The sequence below is a fragment of the Aegilops tauschii genome, chromosome 7, assembly GCF_002575655.3.
Source record: "Aegilops tauschii subsp. strangulata cultivar AL8/78 chromosome 7, Aet v6.0, whole genome shotgun sequence".
Classification (NCBI taxonomy): domain Eukaryota; kingdom Viridiplantae; phylum Streptophyta; class Magnoliopsida; order Poales; family Poaceae; genus Aegilops; species Aegilops tauschii.
In genome coordinates, this window is record NC_053041.3 from 3,157,859 (window position 1) to 3,173,550 (window position 15,692).

Consider the following 15,692-nt stretch of genomic DNA (forward strand, 5'->3'; position numbering starts at 1 on the left):
AGCCAACAGAGCTGCTTCTGATTGTGTGGAAAATTGAGGTTTGCCAGCCTATTAGTCCCACATCGCGTCTTTGCATCCAATTCAATCAGTTTATATACATTTGTGAGTTGTACGGTTGACGTGCAACCTTAAGAATCAACTAAGCAGGATGAGCTGTGGGTCCTGTATAACCTACAGAAACAGAGCATTAAAAATCCAGATTTGGAATGGAATAAATAAAGGAGTAAATTCCAGTTTTTACTCCTAAGTTTGACATTTTTGACACTGGTTACCCTATTTAAAAGAATTTCATCCGTCATACCCATTTAACAAAAATGTTGCCGGGTTTACCCTCTTCTTTTTTTTTGTGAGGATTCTGATTCATGGGTCCCGATTGCGAAGTCCACGTGTCATGCCACGTCGTCAGTTTTTCTGGGTTTTTTCCTCATGTGAAACCAGCCCGCACCGCTGAGCCCGACAGGATCACTGAACCGCACGCACCGTCAGTCCTGGCGATCGACGCTCGACCCGGGCCGCACCGCGTTCGTGTCTAGCCTAGCGCACGCACCGGTCGCCCGGCTTCTTACCGCACGCACCGCTGTCGCTCGCGCCTAGGGTTAGGGATTCTCTTACGGCGGCGCCGGCGCCGGCGACGGAGACGGAGATGGCGGCCGCGGGTGCTGAAGGGAAACGACAGCAGCTGCAGGTGCTGAATGACATCGACGGCTACTGCGGGCGCTGAATGGCGGCGACGGGGACGGCGGGTGCCTAAGGGCCGTGACGGTGGCGACGGTGCTGAAGGGCCGCGACGGTGGCGGATGGTGTTGAGGGGCGGCGGCGACGACGGCGTGCGGCCGTGCCTCGAGCGTGTAGTCTCATGCTGGTGCGTTATCCCGCCCCGGCCGTCACGGTCAGCAAGTTCAGGTATTTCTTTCTTCCTCTGAATTGCTTTTCCATGGAAATAGACTCCCTGTACAGACATCGTTGGCCTACTGTATGTGTGAATATTTCTCGCTTGATGCAGGGCGCAGTTAACTCCTCTAGTGATTCTGTGATGGCTCGTTTGATATATCACCCAGAAGCCATTGCCGTGAAGAATGATGAGCTGCAAGCAGAGCAGGAGGTGCGCACTCTGAAGTTGCTCAGCTTGGTGGAGATGGAAAATGAGCTTGCCATTTTAGTTGCCGTGCTTCTATTTGCAACTGTTGCTGCTGATGCGACGTACTTCGACAACAAGTGCATGACTGAATGTAGCTACATCCACTTTATGTGTCTTTTGAGTCTGTTGGTGATGGTGGAATCTAGAGTGTGGTTACATGTAAAGTAGTGAACCGGTGATGTTTGTATTGACCTAATGATGCTGAAGTGTGGTTTTTGTGGTAGTAGTGAACTAGATGCTGTTTAGTGTAAGTAATGATGCAAGTATGCAAAAAATTTGAACAAATATCAAAGTGATGAAAGAAATTCAAACTAGTACTGTTGCTTATGTATTTCTCTCTTTGTCAAACTATGTATGTAAGAGCTGCAGGAAGTGAGAGTTTTCTCACTATTTCTGTAGATTGTAATGACAGTTTTGACAGCAATGTATAGCAATCAGTTTTGACATAACGATGTGCATAAGTCTGATATAAGCTACCATATAAAATAATCAGTTTTGAAAGCATGATCTTGTGCATAAATAGGAAGAATATTTTTGTCAGAACCCACACCTTTTGTCCACATTGCATTTCCCTGATCCATTGCACAAAGGTAAACATCATCAATTTCAACTCTGCATATGAGTTCACCATGACACATGAGTTCTTGGAACATGATAACATGAGTTCAACACGACACAGAGATAAAAAGCAAAACATGACGGGAGTTCAAAAGCAAAACGTGAGACATGAGTTTTTAAGTATATAAGCTAGAAAATGAGATAATTGCTATTCCTCTCTAGCACCACCATCTCTAGCAGTTGCACTAGCACCAATGGTGAACCAGGAGTGCATTCTGCCACTTGAACTTCTTCCGTAAGCTTTGTTATGTACATAATCAGGTTGAACTGCAGCCGCTCTTCAACTACCAGCCGGCCATCTTCCTCTCCCAACTGCAGCAACACTTGATGATGATGCCTGTGATTCTTGGACCTGAAAATTATGAGGTGATGTAAATAACAATAAAATTACTGATAGCTACATTTATTCCAGAAGTGATTATTTTACCTGGAATTTAGCTGCAGATGCTTTAGGTGCTCCTCTTCCTCTCCCCTTACCAGTTGATGTTTTAGGAGTACCTTTAGATGCTTTGGATGCTCCTCTTCCTCTCCCCTTACTAGATTCTGTTGGAGCAGCAGGGGGAGTAGTCGTACGTGCTGCCGGTGCTGAACTTCTAGGCTTCTTTGCAATTACTTTTCCTCTCACGCTATTAGTTGTCGTTGCACCCGCTGTTGGAGTAGCTCTAGGTTCCGGATTAGCTGCAGGTGGTGGATTGACATTGCTCCCCTGTGTTCTTGTTGCCAAAGGCTTGCATTGTAGAGAGTAAAAAAGGCGGTTATTTGGTAACATATTGCATCAAGTTAGTAACATAATTGCATCAAGTACCGGCGGCGTAATTGCTTCCAAAGGAAAAGAGAGTGCTTACCACATGTTTTCTAACCCTAAGAGCAAGATATGCTCTTAGTGGCTTGTCGCAGCCCTTGACATTGTGACCAAGTTCCTTGCAGTTTCCGCACTGAACTGTTCCTTTTCTTGCTCTTGCATAGGCAGGACCACTCTCCTCAGGCCCTTTTATTCTATTTTTCTTTGGCCTTCCTGGTTGAACAGTGTAACCTGGTGGTTCAATGTCTGGACTTGATGTCTTAATCCACTCAGATTCATGTGGAACAGGGTATATCATGTGTTCATATGCTTTCTTGTAAGTTTCCAACTTGAAGAAATCATCAACATAATTCTCAGGCCTTTCCTTAGCCCTAAATATAGCTGCACAAGCATGTTCACAAGGAATACCACACAACTGGAATCTGAAACAACCACAAGTCTTGTTAAGCAGGTTTACTTCATAGGTCTTGTCGGTGTAGTTTACTTGCCAAAGCCCAACACCAAATTGATGAGCTGTGCAATACCTTGCTTTGCTCTTATAGCTGACTCTAATTTCTCACTCATGACAGGTGTGATATCCCAGCCCACTGACTCACATCCCTTTCTTTTCAAACAAAATCTAGTCATAACTCTTGTTCTAATGAGCTCCATCATGGTGCGAATTGGCTTGTCTCTATAGTCAAGGATGTATTTGTTGAAAACCTCACTGAGGATGTTCACAACAACATCAGTCTTGGATCTTGTGCTGAAAGCATGCCTACTAATGTGCTCCTTGGGTATTGCTCTAACCCACTTCCATTCTTCTACATCATAAGCCTTCAAGTTGAGCATGGCAATATTGTACTCGCTCAGAGTGCATGCATAAACAACCTTATCAAAGTATTCCTTGTAGATTTCACCTCTGAATCCAGCTCTGGAGAAGTTTGCAAGGACATGTCTTTTGCAAAATCTATGTTCGCAATGTGGAAAAATCTTTGTGACTGCTGAATGTAATCCCTATGACAAATAAATGGCAGAGTTGTCAGTTACAACACGCAAACTAAATTTAACATATAAATGACAAAGATAAGAAATATGTTATTACCTTCTGCCTATCTGACATGATTGTCCATCCACCATGTTGCTCGCCCTGTCCAATTGCTGACTCCAGTGTTTGCAAAAACCATGTCCAATTATCAGTGTCCTCTATGTTAACCACTCCAAAAGCTAGAGGAAACATGTTGTTGTTGCCATCTCTTGCAGAAGCAGCTAAAACTTGCGCACCATTAGCTAGCTTGACAAAACAGCCATCTAATCCAATAAATGGCCTACAACCGGAGAGAAACCCCTGGATCTGTGCATGAAAGCTCACAAACAGCCCACTGAACATAGGATTAGGATTGATATGTGGCTCGGGATTTGGCTCAGTGGTAGCTATAGCGACGCTTCCAGGATTTTTGTTCAACAATGTCTGCAAGTAATCTCTAATTCTAAGATACTGCTTGGCTTCATCCCCAAGAACCTTCTTTTGGGCATAAGATTTAGCCCTATATGCCATCCTCTTTGTTATTTCAAAATTAAAATCTCTCTTAACAGCTCCCATGAAAGCATCAAGCTTCCAATTGGGATCAACTCTGAACTGAGCCTCATAATCAGCACCATTCCTGGAAACTGGAAATGTAGTTGGATCCATGGTTCTGAAAACATGCATATCGATCTCCTTATAAGCATCAAACTCCTCAAGCATCTTCCTAACGCTGGTATCATCTGTTAACTCAACCATGGAGTTCCCATTGGCCGCTTTCTTCTGATAATAAACGCTGTCCCAATGGTTGAAACCCAACTCTTTCGTCCTCTCCTTTATATCAAGATAACTGATGAAATCCCTGTCAATCATCTCTGGCTCTGGATAATTGTATCCACGAACATGACAACTGTACCTAACGCTCCACATCTCAGTTGCCATCTGATTTCTGCAAGAAAATAAAATCACGAATTAGCGGATGCAATCACAATATCTCTAAGAATGTCTAACATGAAGCTCCTTATGTTCAGCTTAGAGCTGTATATACATTTAGATTCAGAATTTACAAACGACCCATTGTTACAGAAAGTTCACTGGTTTCCCCATTAATGATGTTTTCAGCATGCTAATAGCACGGGATATATGGTTATCTAAACGCTCTCATCTTACATATAGGAAACTTCAGTTCCTTTTAACAGTAGTGATGATGTAGTGGACTATTCTGGAGTCATTCTTCTGAATTAAGTTTTTCTGAAAACAAAAATAGTTGTTCTAGAGTACTTGTACTATTTTCAGATAGTTACTGGGATCTGTAACGACATTGTATTTAGTCATTGGAAGCAGTGGCCTATCCTAATTCTATTTTATCTCAACAGAACCGGAAAATTTAAGGCACTAATTTGAAAAGACATAGAATAATTTTTTGTGCCCCTTCTTTACATATTCACAGTTGTCCTTTCCCCTGTTCAGTCAGACCAGACTTGCATATTTCAAAATTCAAAATTCAGAGTGGCATTGCCCAGGTGTCTTGGAACACACCAGACACAAGTACACTATTTGGTAGCATTCAGTGAGAGGTTAGTACTAAGTAGACAATCACTAGGCAGTAAACATTGTTCATTCTTCTTTTTGGAGGGAATGAAATTGTTCATATTTTACAAGGTCATATGATATCAGATATGTAGGCATTTGTAGTAAAGTAGTATATATACATCACTTTTAATCTCAATCCATCCAAGCATGCGCAATTTAGGTCGTTTTTACGATAATACTGAAGAAAGAGATACACAGTTTCAGGATTATATCAATAAAAAATTCTCCAATAATGTTTTCAATAATAATATGCATCTCATCGCAGATCTTCAAACCAGAAATAATTGACCTGAACCCATGTAATATGCATCCTGGATTGAGAGAAAAACTAAAAGCCTAACGACCGAAGTGAAAGACAGAAAATTCAGGCAAGCGTAAGAGAGCAGGAGATTGCCGTACCTGTTGCTGCTTCCGGCTCCGACGATCGCCAATGACAACTTGACCTGTCGCTTGCCGCTCATCGCCTACGTTCGTCCTCCCCTCCGATGGAAGGAGCGGAGTGGACTGGGCCAGACTTGGGCACGACCCTGCATGCGAGTACAGGCGAGCGATCCTTGCCGCGATTGGAGGCGAGTGTGGCGCAACAGACTCAGCGAGATATGCGTGGCGGGATTGGATGCGATCGTGGTGCGCCGGACTCAAGCGACCTGTAACTGTAAATCGTTCGAGGACCTGCGTCTGCGTCTGCTTGCCATCGGTTCGGTCCGGTCGGTCGACAGAAGCTGTGTGAAGCGGTTCAGCCTGCAGAAAATGGCCTAGGAAAACCCCGCTGATGTGGCACGCTAGCTGGACCTGATAATTGTGGCCCACTGATCAGAATGCTGTTAAAATATTAAAAGGGGTAAATCCTGGCAACACTTTTGTTAAATGGGGTATGACGGAAGAAATTCTCTTAAATGGAGTAATTAGTGTAAAAAATATCAAACTTAGGGATAAAAACTGGAATTCACTCTAAATAAAGAGATTACGAGCTGCTCGTGGGATGCATGTAGCCATGGAATCCTGCCTAATGAGGAAATTATGAGCTTGGACACAAAGGACGAGGATAGATTAGGATCAGGAGGGTGTCACGTCCAAAAAAAAAAGAAAGAATGAGGGTTTTGCATTCTCTTTCGGTTTGTAAAATGGTTAATGTCTATTTATAAAGATATATCTATCCGACTTATGCTTCAGATCTTTTGAACTTTCTAGCCTACCTCAAGGCACCTGTAATTTAAACTTTACATACACCAAAATGCAGGCAAAAACATATTGTGAATAATAGATTTTTTAATTATCATTTTAGCTCTTAACGTGTTATCATTCATTGTAACTACATAATACACATAGAGGGAGAAAGAGGAAGGACGAGAAGGAGAATAAGTGGCGGCACGAGTGGGAAATAGAGCACGTGGACCAGTGTGTGGGGGGTTCTTGCAACATGTTTACTAGGTTACGGTCGTATGTTGTTATTTTTTCTTCCGTAGCAACACACGGGCATGTTTTGCTAGTATAAAACAAAAAAGAAGAGGAAGGAAGGAAGCCGGACCTAACCGATCGAACGCAGTGACCCGACGCGAACGAGGCTCGAGCGAAACCGCAAATGGGCCGGCCCGTAGTCGTCCGCCAACAAAGGGGAAAAAATGACAGACCCATGTCATCGCTCTCCACCACACAGCTCCCTGCCGCCGCCGGCGAACCTCTGCCATCGTTCTATCCATTCTTCTCCCTTCGCGCCTCCCCGCTCTTCTCCACCCCCCTTCGCGCAGGGGGATTAAGCGACCGCTGTTTCCTCTCCGCGTGAGCGGGGAGATGACAGGATCACCGGCGGTGGCCGGAGAGTACGGATGTGGAGGTCCTGCGCGCATCCGCGATGGGGATTAAGCCGTTGCAGTCCCCCCGCCATCCAAACATTAAATCCTCCAAACGCGATGCAAGTGTGTAGGATGACACTGGATTGTAACTTAGATAAGTACAGTCTTCTGTTTGTCAGCGCACCAGGGAAGGTAAGCATCAACATGGAACATTATTAGGTTACATAGTTAGTATTCGACCCCTAACCTCTTGGTAACTATCATAACACTCTGTAGGTTTTCAGCCTTAACTCTCCTACACATCGCAAAAGGCACTTGAATATCTGCATCATGGTGGTGTTACCTGGTCTTTTATCTCATGGTAACTTATCAACAATATGCTTCATTGTAGATGCGTCTGCTTTTAATGTCATCAAAAATAGAAAGTTCGCACATTGTCCACCTTTTGCACATTGTTTACATTGGTTACTACAACTCTGCTGAAGGTCTGTCTATGCTTAGAATCCATCAACATTTTCTACATTGGCCAGTCCTCTGTTCCACAATTCCACTGGACCATCTCCCAATGCTCACATATTTCACACAACATGGCGAATACTACAGAATCATAATATAACTAGTTATATTCATAACCTACTGGAAAGAAAAGGTGTTCAGATATCAAATTCTAGATACCTGGAGAGTACACTTGGCAAATAAAATGCCAAAATAAGCTTTCATTATCTCCCAAATATTGCTGCCACAAGGTTCTCTGCTTGCTGGCTCCCACATGTTTGCAAGGGTAATTCTAGGCAGAAAATTTGGCCGAATACTACAGAATCATAATATAACTAGTTATATTCATAACCTACAGGAAAGAAAAGGTGTTCAGATATCAAATTCTAGATACCTGGAGAGTACACTTGGCAAATAAAATGCCAAAATAACCTTTCATTATCTCCCAAATATTGCTGCCACAAGGTTCTCTGCTTGCTGGCTCCCACATGTTTGCAAGGGTAATTCCAGGCAGAAAATTTGGCCTGGAGCGAAAGCAGAATATACCTTATAAATTCGTGAATATATAGTGGTGAAGTAACAACGTAGGCACCACAAATAAACAGGGAACGCCCTATAGTATCAATTTTAATGTTGATTATATCACACTTCTTTCAACACAAGATCATCTCCAATAGAAGATGCAGATGCAAAAGTAACTAACGTTTGTATCTCCGCGGCCCAAAAACTCTTCTCCAACAGATGATGTAGATGCAAAAAAAAAAAAACATCTTCGCCTTCCGGAGATGAGAAATACAACACCTCGCGGTGCAAATTTGCATCACCACCCACTGTAGATGTAAAAAATGGCAGCCGCGCGCCAACCGCCCAACCGCCTTCCGTCTGCTTCCGCGCGACCGCCCGCCGCCGGCCAACTTCGCCCAAAATCGCCCCCGCCACCGCCCGCTCCGCCGCGACTCCGCCCCCTGTCCCTCGCCGCCTGCCTCGCCGTAGTACCGCCGGCCGCCACCCGTAGCCGCATATTCCTTTTCGGCCGCCGCTTCAAAACAAAGCTTCTTCGGAGGTCCGGCCGCCGTAATGCCTTCCATGGCGAGGTAGTGGATGGGCTAGGCTAGTTCCTAGCCAAGACCCACCACCGGAGGCGTGCCACGCCGCCCGCCCGACGGCTGCCCGCCTTCGCCGTTCTTCCGGCCGTGCGAAAGCCAGCCGCCCGCAGCGCCGAGCTCCCTCCGCCCCTCCGCCGCTCCTCCGTCGCCCCTACGTCGCTCCTCCTCGTCTCTCCGCCTCGAATTGCCTCTCCCCTGCCGCTACACCGTCGCTGCTCCGCAGCCCCGATTCGCGCCGCCGCCGTCCCGATTCACCACCCCGCCGTCCCCACGCACAGCCGCCGCCCCCATGCTGCCCCGACGCCGCCGCCCTAAATCGCGTGGCTTTGCCGCAGTCTCCACTGCCACCGCCCCGATTTGGCCGCCGCCCACTAGTTTTTACATCTCCATTTTGCATCATCTATCGGAGTTGCTCTTTTACATCTCCAATGCTCTTTTTTACAGATGCAAAAAACACTTTTTGGAGATGTAAATTTCATCTCCAAATTTGCATCTTCTATTGGAGATGCTCTAATATATGTAGGAAAAGAAAGAAACCAATAAATAAGGGTGACAGCAGTACTTTTGGGGTTCTGGCGGCATGGAAGCATGTATGCAACAGAAAATGAGAATGTGAACTATGGAAACTTATAATAAGAAAGTGGTTATGATGTTCATAGTCAAACCCTGGTCTCCGCTAGTACTAATGAAGTAGATTTGCCTAAGTTGATATAAAGCAGAAGCCAAAGATGCGCCCCTAAAATAGCAGAAGAGAACCAGCATCTACTCGGAATCTAACCTCACATAGCCTTCAGATTGTTTTGTTTCAATATGAGACTTTAGCATTGCTTCTGCAGAGATCCTTCATAACGAGAGACTGCCCTTTTTGCAGCAATCCAAATAGAAAGAACTGCACCTGGTAATTGATCTGGCATAAGCCTGTCCGGCCCAGGAGTAGTTTTCTAACAACAATAGTAAATTCTCTTCATAAGTTCGCTCTTTCAGCTAGAGCTTCAGTTTGTCAATCCAGATCTGAAATCATGAATCAAACTACAAACAAAAGGTATTTACTCCTCACCTTTACATTAATTTTTTGCTACATAAACATGACGTACCTGATAATTCTTTCGCCCGTTAGATCTCCTGGACATCATGTACGAGATGGGTATGGATGACAGCCAGAATATAGCTGCACCCTCAGGAAAAATAACACTAAATGGAAATGGAACTCTTAAGAGGCAAAAAGGAAATGCCCCAAAACCATCTGCATACTCTGGTTCTGCAAATGCTACAGGTAATGGGTACAATCAACCATAAGAAGATAAGATGGTCACACACTTTCATGATAAACAGAGTTTGGCCCCTCCTCCTTTTTCCGGGCTTGAGACCGGCTATGCAACATGAAGCGTACCATCATCTTAGCATAGGCGGAGTTACACCCCCACTCCACACACCCCATATACACATCGAACCCTCCTAAACAGAAAACCAAAACCCAAAGAACAGGACACACACCCACACGCAGGCACGATCTCCAAAACCAAGACCCAAGATACAAACCCAAAGGACACACACCAAATAAATGCTAACGAAACAACAGACTACTTTTTCTGAGTGAACAGCGAAGCAACAGACTACTCGACCCTCAAAACAAACTTTTTTTGTGTGATTTTTTTCATTACTACGAAAGGCAGAGAACCATTTTTTTTGTGATTTTCATTTTCTTTTACTACAAAAGGCAGTAAAACAAACAAGCATTCTTTTGGAAAAAATTTCTTCTGCTAAAAAAAGAGAACATAGCAAAAAAAGCACTTCTTTTTGGCTTTGTGCGGTTTCATTGTCCATTTCTTTAAAAGACGGTAAAATAAGTAGATATTTTTTTTCCTTGGCTTAAAAGACAATAAATAGAGCAAACAAACGGAAGCCCTGATATCTTTTCTTTCTCCCTGGTGATTTGTTAACACGGCTGCCAGCCTACATATATGGAGTAACTCTTAGTAAATGTATACGTGGAGTATCAATGGCTACCGTTTAAAATGATGAGAACGCTATATGTATTGTGCGTGCAGATTGGTAATTACATTTTTTTTTACAGTTGATTGGCAATTTCTGTTATTTAATCTAGTCTAGAAAGTGCAAAAGACAAGGTGCAAATAAATACTTAGGGAGCGTAAGTACCTTGATTTCCGCATCGGGTGGAGATGCACGACTAGCTTTGCTCAATCAGAGTCTGAGCAACTAGAAAAAGGGTAAAGGAAGATCCGTGAGATACAGGGCTAGCCGGCATTTCAGCACCAACGATTAAATAATTATACACCTAGTTTTTTTTTGCGAACTAATTATACACCTAGTTACCTCGAACTCCATCCATTTATATCGAATGACTGGACATGAGAAAACTTGAGACGGTTGGGAATCATTTCAATTGCACGCCTCACCATTTTATTAGCCTTCTCACGGTCCGCAGGAGGGGCATATAAAGTGACTCTGACTTCCTGAAGCAAAGGGAGGTTCCCTAGGCTACCAAAATCAAAGTCGAAGCTAATGCCATCATCATTGGACTGTGCTACCACGCTGAACTTGAGACATTCAAGAACTGGCACATCTCCCTCTTGAAACGAGCCAAGTGTTGCTTCTGTGTTGAAGACCCTCAGCTTGGGGAAAGCACCTGCACCGCCCATGGTGTCATGGTGGAGAGTTGACCCGATGTATAGCTGGAGGGAAACAAGCTCTCGAAAACTTCCAAAGACCTTCAGATCTGGACTGTATACAAGCAGTTTTAAATGGGAGAGGTTCGGAAGAAGCTGGGGATTGATCCTTGCCACCAGCCCAGGTTCTCCGTAGGACATGCGTAGAACACGGAGTTGTGGAGAGAGGGCATACTGTTCCAGGGGTTCTCTTCATATTTTTTGAGCCGCGGGGGGCTCTCTTCATGACTGGAATCTCTCCACCCATCAACTGAATCAATGTCTATGACTTGGATCTTGCTGAGTTTGGCTACAGACTCGGCCCAACTACTCATTCTGCTACCATCACCATATAAATATACACTTCTAGAAATGCGGAGCTTCCTCAACTCTGTCAACTTGCCCAGCTCTGTCACAAAGTTGGAGTCCTCACCAACTTCTCTAAGGCATAGCTCTTCCAGAGATGTCAAATTCCCGATCCAGCATGGCACTGCAATGCCTGTTTTGCAGATGTTCAAGCACTTCAGTTGACTTAGTTGACCAATACTCTCTGGAAGTTCGCTTATGCTATTTAGACCCAAGTCCAATACCATCAAGAACTTCAGATGCCCTATTTCCTTTGGGAGCTCACTGATACCAATGCAGCCTAGTTTGAGGTGCCTCAAGTGAAGTAACTTTCCAACATGCTCAAGATGATTAGGATTGTGCAAACTAGAGGGGCCTTCCAAAGCTAGGACACGCAAAACTTCAAAGCATGAAAGTGATGGCAACATCTCAGCATAGCACATGGCATTAAGTGACCTTGCTTGTAATGTTGATGTGCTAGCCAGAGGTTGGACACTACGATGAACAGCTAGCCTATGAGCATTGTAATGTGAAGTTTTATATTGTTCGTTGCTATCCAATATAGTAACAAAGTTTTCTTCCTTTGACAATAGGCATATCATATCCAACATCATGTCATGCACGCGGCATCCAGTTATGGTGCCAACATGCATTTCCATGCCATAATACAGGGGCTCCTCTACCGGCATTATCATGCTTTTATTTACCAACATGTTGAAGTACCTCTCACCAATCTCGAATAGTCCTACCCCTGGTTCCTCGCGGATAAAACCTTCGGCGACCCACTTCCATATCAAACTATCTTTTTCAATCAGATGATCTTCAGGATATATGCTCAGATACAATAAGCATGTCTTTAGGTGACAAGGTAGATCATAATAGCTAAATAAAAGTATTTTTCTCGTGTTCTCCACGTCTTTGTTTTCTTCATGCCCAAAACCAATTGAAGTGTATACCTTAGACCAAAGCTCCACAGGTTTACTGACAAGCAAACTAGCTATTGTGATTATAGCCAATGGTACACCTCCACATTTACGTAAAATTTTATTGTATACCTCTACTGGCAGATGATTAGGCCGTTTTATTTTGCCAATAGATACTCTTCTATGAAATAAATCATTGGATAAATCATGAGAAAGTGGTTTTAACTCGTATACTTCACCGGTCGTTGTGGCAACTTCGAGTATACGAGTAGTTGTAAGTATCCTGCTTCCACAGTTATTACGCACGAAAGCGTTCATGATTATTTCCCATGTTTCTGTATCCCATATGTCATCAATAACGAGGAAGTACCTACCATTGACATTCACAATGCAAGGGTTATCATAAATTAGTGAAAACTATTTTGTAAGGCGCCTAAGTATGTACAATATCTTTAAAAAATAGGATGTATGGAAGCCAGCCTCCTCGTTTAGGAATCTAAGTTTGGAATAAGGAAAACTGCATGAGAGACTTGTGCAAGTTGGTTTCATTTCATCATCGATAAATCAAAATTCTCAAATTATTGAATTTTAAGTATTACATTTTTTTGTTGCCACCTATTTTAGGGAGTTCTAATATATATATATATATATATATATATATATATATATATATATGTATATATATATATATAATGGCAGAACGGTTGACAGTCACTAGCTATCCAACCAAATGATAGCAAAGAAGTTACGGAAACATGATATTTCACTATATTTCCAAAAAGTATAGAAGTAGCATAGTCTATCCAAACCCTTCTCTGGTGTATAATATCTCGAACAAAATTTATGGACCGTCTCAAACTACTTGATGAATTTGAATTACATAATAGGGTGGGTACCTTCTGTTCTCGAGTAACCCTCGGAGTTTGTTGATTAACTGCCTTTCATCCAAGTCCAAGCACTTTTTCCCATCAATTTCATTGAGTATGTCATTGAGAATTTTCTTCACGCTAGGGTTTTGTCCTACCGGAACGAAAGCGCTGCAATCGAACTGCGCGTGGCGATTATCATACAATGCTTTGGCAAGTGTTGTCTTGCCAAGGCCTCCGAATCCAAAAATAGAGAGTATCTTGAGTTGCTTGGACAGATCAGCATCCTCGTCACTCAGCTTCTCGGTTAGCTCATTCACTGAATCATCAATGCCAACGAGCTCTTTCCGGTCCTTGTACAGAGCTGATAGGCGAGGGTCAACCATGATTGGGCCAGTTGGATTAGGAACCACATCTTTGACCTTGTACCGGTCACGCCGGGCAGCCACCTCCTGGACGCTGGCCTTGATGCCTTTGATCTCTTTTCCGATGGCATGTCGCGCCTTGCCCTTGTTGAACAAGTCACAAATCTTCTTCACAAGCTGTTTGAGCTTGTGCGGCTTGTCGTCAAGCTCAGGGCCCTCAACACGTATCAGGAACTTGTCGATGGTATCCTCCATTCTATATGAAAGATCTCAGACCTCGTTTGCCCAGAGCTTGACTTGCTCGTCGAGCTGGTCCCGTGGCACGTCCCTGACCTTGCGGAGGGCAGCGTGCATGCTCCTCAGCTCTCTTTGAAGATACTGGACGTCTTCCTTGATGCCCTTCTGCAGGTCGTACTCCTCCTTGAGGAGTTCACCGAGCTTGAGGAGCAGGCTGCCCATGGCACCTGTTGCGTGGTCCATTGCTTGCTCTGAGCAGCTGGGTTTTCGGGTGCAATAATGCTTCCTTTCCTTTTGTGATGAGGGAATGAGTGTGGGCAGCCTGTGGATGGATAACTACTCGAATTAGTGGATGGATAGGATAGTACAGATTGCGGATGGATAACTACTTGAATTTGTGTGGACACCGTCTAAGTGTCGACATTCCAAGACTCGATCAACACAAAGTTTCTATTCATCCAGGGAAGGTTCGTGCTAGTTGCTGAAATTGTGTGCATTCTATTTAAGGGCCTCTTTGGCTAACAGTAATTTCCTGCATTTTCTAATAGAAAAGTGCCTGCACTTTTTCTTCAACATCTAAATCACTGCCATACAATGTGCAGCCAAGTGGGATTTAGAGGCTCAGAATCTGTACGTGAGATTCACTGGAGGACTTGTATTTACCACTTTCGAAGTATGCTCGCTCCGAGAACATCCAAACATTCAGGAACAGACAACAAAGGCAGACCGAGAATTCAACGTCAACGTTCAACTTTCAGTACAGACGACCATGCTACTTACTCATCTAAAGTGACATGAACGGTCTCCTTGATGGTGCTGAAGATGAGGTTGCACACGGTGAGAGCACAACCTCGTATTGGTCGCCAATGAGCATCCACATGATCACGAGCGGACACCGATATGGCTGCTCTATGGTTTACTCTTTTGCCTTGGAAATTCAGAAGATTATCCTTTGATTTTTTGCTATATTTTTACCTTCGACTTCTTGAGTATATTTTGGAGAGACCAGCAACATCAGCAGCGGCTACTATCAGCCAATGCACTGTAGAAATGAATCACGATTCGCAGATTTCATCACCCTGCAGAACTATAATGTAAAGATCCCTTTTCACTTTCAGGAACATTCTCCATCAAAGAACCTTTACTCTTTACTGGGTTATTAGTAAAGAGCTATACTTACAAACCATCAACATTTCGTGTCACCAGGAGCTGCCGTTAGTTTGCAGCTCGATCACGAGGCCCAACCGCAACAATGTCTCCATAGCTTTGTCGATAGGCATCTCGATCTATCAATCTTCAATGGACGGCGCGCGCCGTCATCTAGAAACTCTTTGTTTTTAAAGATCTATTGCTATTCATTTCATTGTACCGTTTGACAGTGTATATAACTATATATGCACATGTGACTTTGCTGATTAATCTTTGTTTGTATCTCGTGATGGCCCATTGCACAGGAAGATGAGAAGATCCACAACAACCAGCTGGCACTGCTACAAAAGGTTGCTAGTTTGACGAAGGGGTAGCCGACCTCTCGGTTTTACCAGGGTTTTAGTTAGCCTTGGAGCGAGCTTAGAGCATGCGTCCCATTTTTGAGCTGGTTTCATTAAGTTGGAGCAAATAATTTTTTAACTTTTGGTACTGGTCATTTTTCTGGTGGAAAAATACAGGGAAAAGAATGAGGATGAGAATGTAACTACAAGGGATCGTCTTTGATCGGAGGATATCAGTTATGAGGTGTAACT

General features: G+C 43.8%; 1 long non-coding RNA gene and 1 pseudogene across 1 annotated transcript; one reads left to right on the plus strand and one right to left on the minus strand.

Moving 5' to 3' along the window:
* Nucleotides 1–453: 453 nt before the first annotated feature.
* Nucleotides 454–1,469, plus strand: LOC120969496 (uncharacterized). Its single transcript, XR_005763776.3, has 2 exons — nt 454–903; nt 1,004–1,469. It is a non-coding gene; the product is annotated as an uncharacterized lncRNA (long non-coding RNA).
* A 567-nt stretch (nt 1,470–2,036) lies between these two features.
* Nucleotides 2,037–14,233, minus strand: LOC141026408 (uncharacterized; annotated as a pseudogene).
* Between the last annotated feature and the right edge of the window lie 1,459 nt (nt 14,234–15,692).